We start from the raw sequence: 6505 nt of genomic DNA, 5'->3' as shown, positions 1-6505 counted from the left end.
TCAGAGGGAATTTGAGAGAAGTTCAGTATGATGGGAGTGAAGGTTGGGGTTGGTAGTTTTTCAGGGTCAGACAACTTTGTAAAGACTTGGTTCTAGGGTAAAACTGTAACTGAAAATCTTCACTTCTTTAAAATGACGTTTTCGCTTCTCTTTCTCCTTGATTCAAACAGGCCTCAGGCTCACTTGCTTCTTTTCTTTCATTATCTTTCTGCATACTGCATTACCGCTCCCTTAATGTCAGCATCAAACAGTCTTAGGAACAAAGCCTCAGGTCTGTTGACCACAGAAACAGAGTTTTTGTCAAATTAAAGATACCATCTTGCAGCTCCACACTCATGAAGGTAGGATGACCCTACCAGCATCCCCTTGAAACCAGACAGAATGATACCATGACTGACATCAGGACCCAATGTAATGATCAACTGCCTCCTACCCTAGCCCTGATCAATCAGAAGAGCCCATGAGCTCAACTCCCTTAGCTACTAAAGAGTTTTCCCCTATATAACCTAACCCCTATAGGCCATCTGTGAGCCATGTCTTTGAGCACTAGTTCACCTGTGTCTCTGGGCCTGGTGCCATTTCCTTAAATAAACCTCTACTTTCTTTGTTGCAAGTGCCTGTCTGTGCTTCTTTTGGCTTTGACACATGCAGGAAAAATGAACCCCTTGAATTCGGTAACAAAACTCTAAAGATAACAATTATTTCTCACTGCTCTTCTCCCTTTCTCTTTCTAAACTCATGTTCTTACAGTGCTTGCCTTATCTCTCAACACAGAGCCCATTGAATTTTGATTAAATATTTTAGATCAGCATTGATTTTTGACATTTCACCAGCATCTCAAGTTTGATAGCTGTGAGCAGCAGTTATACAGGGGGATTAAGCTAAATTTGACCTTCAGTCATTGAGAATAAATTCAGTCATTGGTGCCACTCATAACTAAGGAATCACCCAATAGATATCCTTAGAAGTTGGGGAAAAACACTCCTTTGCCTGCAGTGGAGAAAAGAGTTTAATGGAGAGTGGTCTAGCTCATACAGCCTACAGCCTAAAACCATTAAGAACAAACTCGCAGTTTAACAAAATCAGGTTTACTGACCCATTGAAATGAGGGAGATTGTACACCAGAGGAATTATGCAGCATCTCACCAAACAAAGTGTTAATGTAAGAAATGTCCAAATCTGTAGAGAATTTTAATGACTTTATTTGAGCCAAACTGATGATAATTGCCAGGAAACAAAAATCTCATTGGATTAAGAAAATGCTCCAGAGAATGGCAGTTTTGCATCTTATTTTATACATTAGAATCAAAGGAGATGTAAGGAAGATTCATCGGTGGTAGATTAAGGGAGTGGGAGAAAGTAAAGCGGGTAAATCTCTGGGAATGGATAAAAAGTAAACCAGAGGGACATATACTTCTTTTACATTGGTAGGTACTGTAGTGACCTCACCTTTAGAAACAATAGGTTAAGGATAAGACATGGTACGTGCTAACCGCCATGTCTCACTTCTAGTTAGTTATCTGCTAAAAATTTATTAACTAAAGGGATTTACTGGCCGGATCACTGCCTATAGGTACAAAATATTTTAACAATGATGTATTCTGCTTCTGTACCCCGGCTTGCTTACCCACCTCTTAGTTATCAGTTAATGAATGGAGGAGATATAGTCTTTTGTGTAAAGATTAAGGATGTGGGGGATGGAATCGAGGGTTTAAAACCTTTGTGCCCCTGTGTCTCGGGGCTGCTCCTTTGCAAGGACAGCCGCCGGCTAATAAACTGTCTCTTGGACTAGAGCACTCGAGTTGGGCCTGGTTATTTCGGTCACAACATTTGGAGGCCCCAGCGAGATCTTCTCGTTGTGGGAAAATTGATCAGTGCACCAGGGCGTTGGACCATTTGCGGTTGGGGAGGCCTCTAGGGCACTTGCCCTAGCCCACCGCCCGTGGTTTCTCGCTTTGTGGAGCGTGATCTTGGGAGTGCTGAGGCAGTTTTTGGTAGGGGCCCCAGGACCGTGCGGACGTCGGACACGACAAGTAAGTCGGCGGTCGACTGAGACTGTGACGACAGTTTTCTCAGTCTTGTTTTTTGGTTCGTTAGTCTGTGTCTGTTTTTCTTGTGTTGCTTCGTGTGCTTTACTGTGGAACTATGGGACAATCACAGGGTAAGCTAACACCGCTTCAATGCATGCTTAATCACTTTAAAGATTTCCGTCACAGGGCAAAGGCTTATGGTTCTTTAGTAACCCCTTTTGATTTGCAGCGGTTTTGTCAACTAGATTGGCCGACCTTCGGAGTAGGATGGCCCTCCGAGGGATCATTTAATTTACAGACTGCATTTCGGGTTCGGGGTGTTGTTTATGGGAACCCGGGGCATCCTGACCAAATTCCTTATATTGATGTATGGATTGACGTTGTTTCTGATGCCCCTAAGTACTTACAGAATTGCAGTCGCGCCCCCGTTACTGTAATGGCAGCCATACCCCAAGGTCTTAAGAAGCCCCCACCAGTGTTGCAGGGCCCTCCGTCGGAGGATGACTGGTATCCACCACCCTATCATGGTGATGGGAGTGGACGTCCTCCTCCGGAAAGACCAGAACCTCCTGTAACCTGGTCTAGGGGTCGTAGGCCACCTTCCCCTGATTCAACCTCCCTGAAAGAGCCAGTATCTGTTCAAGCCCCATTGAAGGTGATTCCAGGAGGTGGAGGTGAGCCTACTGTCATCTACTCGCCGTTCAGTACTATTGATTTATATAATTGGAAATTGCAAACGCCATCCTTTTCAGAAAAACCACAAGGATTAACCTGCCTTCTAGAGTCTATTTTTTTACCCATCAGCCCACTTGGGATGATTGTCAGCAGCTTTTGCAGGTTTTATTCACCACTGAGGAAAAAGAAAGGATTTTGCGGGAGGCAGCCAGAGAAGTCACGGACCCGAATGGGCTGCCAACAGCAGACTTAACCAGGATACAGGCTGTGTTTCCTACTCAGCGTCCCCAGTGGGATCCCAATACGGATCAAGGTAAGGAGGCTCTCCTAAGGTATCGCCAGTTCCTGCTACAGGGACTCCGGGCTGCTGCACGTAGACCAATAAATCTGTCCAAGGTAAGCAAAGTAATTCAGACCAAGGATGAGTCACCTGCAGCATTTTTAGAGAGACTATTAGAATCTTACCGCTTGTATACACCTATTGACCCGGAGGACCCCAACAATAGAAGAGCCATTAATTTGGCCTTTGTGAGCCAGTCGGCCCCAGATATTAGGAGAAAGTTACAGAAGCTAGAAGGTTTTGAGGGAGAGAATTTATCCAAATTGCTAGAAATAGCCCAGAAAGTTTTCAACAATAGAGACAATGTGCAGAAAATAATGTTTGTGGGGAAGGGACCTATGCCAGGCAGAGGAAGAGGAAGGGGCCGAGGAGGAAGATCAGAATTTGTCGGGCCACCTGGACCAGGAAGTAAACAGGTTGGCCTTGAAAAAGACCAATGTGCATATTGCAAACAGAAAGGGCACTGGAAGAATGAGTGTCCCAAGCAACCAAAAGGTGACAAGAAAAATACAAGCACCCCAATTCTTCTGGAAGATAACTAGGGGTATTAACTCAGATGCTGGGACCGTGGAAAAGACCAGTTGCACACTTATCTAAAAGGTTAGATTGCGTGGCTGCAGGGTGACCTAATTGTCTGAGGGCCGTTGCAGCCACGGCAGTTCTAGTGAAAGAAGCCCACAAATTGACGCTTGGGCAGCCTGTGACTGTTATCGGACCTCACTTTGTGGAGCGGCTCCTGAAGGGACCACCCGAGCGATGGATATCGAACGTTCGAATCACCCAATACCAGGTACTCTTATTAAACCTTCCACAGGTTCCATTTGCTAAACCGACAATATTGCTCCCAGATGATGATCCTCAGGAACCTGTACATGATTGCAGTGACCTGCTTGAAAGCATAACTGGGGTAAGACCTGACTTATGAGATGAGCCTTGGCTCAACCCAGACGCCACCCTGTACACGGACAGAAGCAGTTATGTCACAGAAGGCGTCAGGTATGAGGGAGCAGCGGTAGTTGCCGATGACACTGTGGTTTGGGCTCAGGCTCTCGGACAAGGGACTTCAGCCCAGAAGGCCGAGCTCATGGCATTAACTGAAGCTCTTAAATGGGCTCGAGGGAAAACTGTTAACATCTACACTGATAGCCGATATGCCTTTGCAACGGCACATGTACATGGAGCCCTGTACAAGGAAAGAGGACTATTAACATCAGGGGGAAAGGAAATTAAGAACAAGGAGCAGATTTTGGCTCTTTTGGAGGCTATCTGGCTACCTAAGAAAGTGGCTATTATCCATTGCCCCGGCCATCAAAAAGGGAAAGGAGCGGCAGAAAAAGGAAACCGCTTGGCAGATAAAACAGCAAAGGAAGTAGCCAGAAAACCAGTGGGGACTAACGTTATAATTGGTCCCCTTCTTGTGCCCCCCTTGGTACAGGCTCCAAACTATAGCCCCCAAGATATAGAGTTGGGGAAGCAACTGCACGGGAAGTTTGAAAATGGGTGGCTTTGGATTCCAGATGGAAGGCCACTCCTCCCTGCCGCTCTTGGCAGCCATTTAATCAATCAAATGCATAACGCTACCCATCTTGGAGGAACTAAGTTAATTGAACTGCTAAAAAGAGACTATTATATTCCTGGACTAACCTCAAAGGCTCGGGATGTGAGTGCACGATGCCCAATATGTGCACAGGTCAACTCTCACCCCATCCCAAAGAAAAATATCGGCACCCGATTAAGAGGACAAGCTCCTGGAGAGCATTGGGAAGTGGACTTCACAGAATTTGCCCCTGGCACTTTTGGATTTAAATATCTTCTGGTATTTATTGACACCTATTCTGGATGGACTGAGGCCTTCCCCACAAAGAAGGAAACTGCACAAGTAGTAGCTAAGAAATTAATTACAGAAATAGTGCCTCGATTTGGCTTGCCCTTATCATTGGGGTCTGACAATGGCCCGGCATTCATTGCCCAAACAAGTCAAATGTTAGCTAAGGTATTAGGGATTAATTGGAAATTACATTGTATTTACAGACCTCAGAGTTCAGGACAAGTAGAAAGGATGAATAGAACACTTAAGGAAACTTTAACTAAATTTAAGCTGGAAACTGGGGAGAATTGGGTGAGCCTTCTTCCTTTTGCTTTGTTACGGGCCCGGTGTACTCCACATATTACGGGAATTTCCCCTTATGAAATAATGTTTGGGAGACCTCCCCCTTTACTCCCTAAAATTGGAATTGAAAAGGTTACAATAAGTAATAACACAAGTCTCCTTAAGTCTCTACAGGCCTTGCAACAAACCCAAAATCAAGTCAAGGGCTTGATTAAAGCTACTAGACCGACTCCGGGGACATCACAACCTCACCCACAGCATCCAGGTGATTGGGTGTGGATAAAGAAGATTCAGCCTGCTAGCCTAGAGCCCCGGTGGGATGGTCCGTTTCCAGTAATCCTGACCACACCAACGGCTGTCAAAGTTGCAGGAAAAAGACATTGGATTCACCATACTCGCCTTAAGGCAGCTCAACCTCCCCCAGAAAAGGAGAAATGGAAAGCAACACCCACAGAGGATCCACTCAAGATAAGACTCTCGCGGGAATAATTGTGTTAGGGTTAGTTGTTATTACCAATGTACATGGGAACCCTCATCAACCTCAACAGGCTCAATGGGAATTGATTAAATCAGAAACAGGTATCTCCATATTAGTAAACCAGACTATGTACCAGCCTACATTTCATGTAGATTTGTGTAATATACTTGGGGAGGAATTAAATAAGCAAACAAAAAAACAGATGCTAGCAGGATCAGGACCGTGGTGGGGCTGTGGAGTTAAAAATTATGAAAAAGGGTATCCAACAAGTGCAGTTATATATGTGTCCTAGAGAAGATCAAAGCACTTGCAATAAGCCTAACCAATATTATTGCGGTCATTGGGGTTGTGAGACCATAGCCCCTTGGAAGAGCACAGACCCCTTTCTGACTCTTACACGACCTAGTCAGTCTTCCTGTGCCACAGCAGGGAAATGCAATCCTGTCGTTTTTACTGTCAAAAATTGGGAAGATCCATCTTGGGTGACTGGGAAAACTTGAGGATTAAGGTTGTATGTTTCTGGAGATGATCCCGGAATGTTAATGACAATACAAAAAAAGCCTGTCCGGATACCGTCGATAGCCATAGGTCCTGTCGGGTCTAATAATGAAGGGTTAAAGGACTTAACTCCTACCCAGTTAACAACTATTAGGAATACTAATAACATCTCTTAATTCCTTAGCTGAAGTAGTACTGCAGAATAGGAGAGGTTTAGATCTCTTATTTCTTAAGCAAGGAGGTTTGTGTGTAGCATTAGGAGAAACTTGCTGTTTTTATGTTAATCATTCTGGTATTATTAGGGATAGTTTAGCATTAATTAGACAGAGGTGAAGGATAGAAATAAAAAATTAAGGCGGGGCAGTAACTGGTAT

The 6505-nt window shown here is 44.7% G+C and overlaps 1 long non-coding RNA gene across 5 annotated transcripts; it reads left to right on the top strand.

Moving 5' to 3' along the window:
- Positions 1-1760: 1760 nt before the first annotated feature.
- LOC111735656 lies at positions 1761-6301 on the top strand. 5 transcript variants are annotated; one of them, XR_002778898.1, is made up of 3 exons: positions 1761-2161; positions 2859-3835; positions 5321-6301. It is a non-coding gene; the product is annotated as an uncharacterized LOC111735656 (long non-coding RNA). The 5 variants fall into 5 exon arrangements; XR_002778901.1 differs by lacking the exon at positions 5321-6301 and adding an exon at positions 5077-5091 and having other exon boundaries at positions 1761-2033; positions 2868-3835; XR_002778900.1 differs by lacking the exon at positions 5321-6301 and adding an exon at positions 5077-5091 and having other exon boundaries at positions 1761-2033.
- Positions 6302-6505: the final 204 nt, after the last annotated feature.

This window comes from Pteropus vampyrus, unplaced genomic scaffold (genome assembly GCF_000151845.1).
Source record: "Pteropus vampyrus isolate Shadow unplaced genomic scaffold, Pvam_2.0 Scaffold1000004895, whole genome shotgun sequence".
Lineage (NCBI taxonomy): Eukaryota > Metazoa > Chordata > Mammalia > Chiroptera > Pteropodidae > Pteropus > Pteropus vampyrus.
Note: the sequence above shows the minus strand (reverse complement) of the source record. Positions and strands in the feature narration are given on the sequence as shown.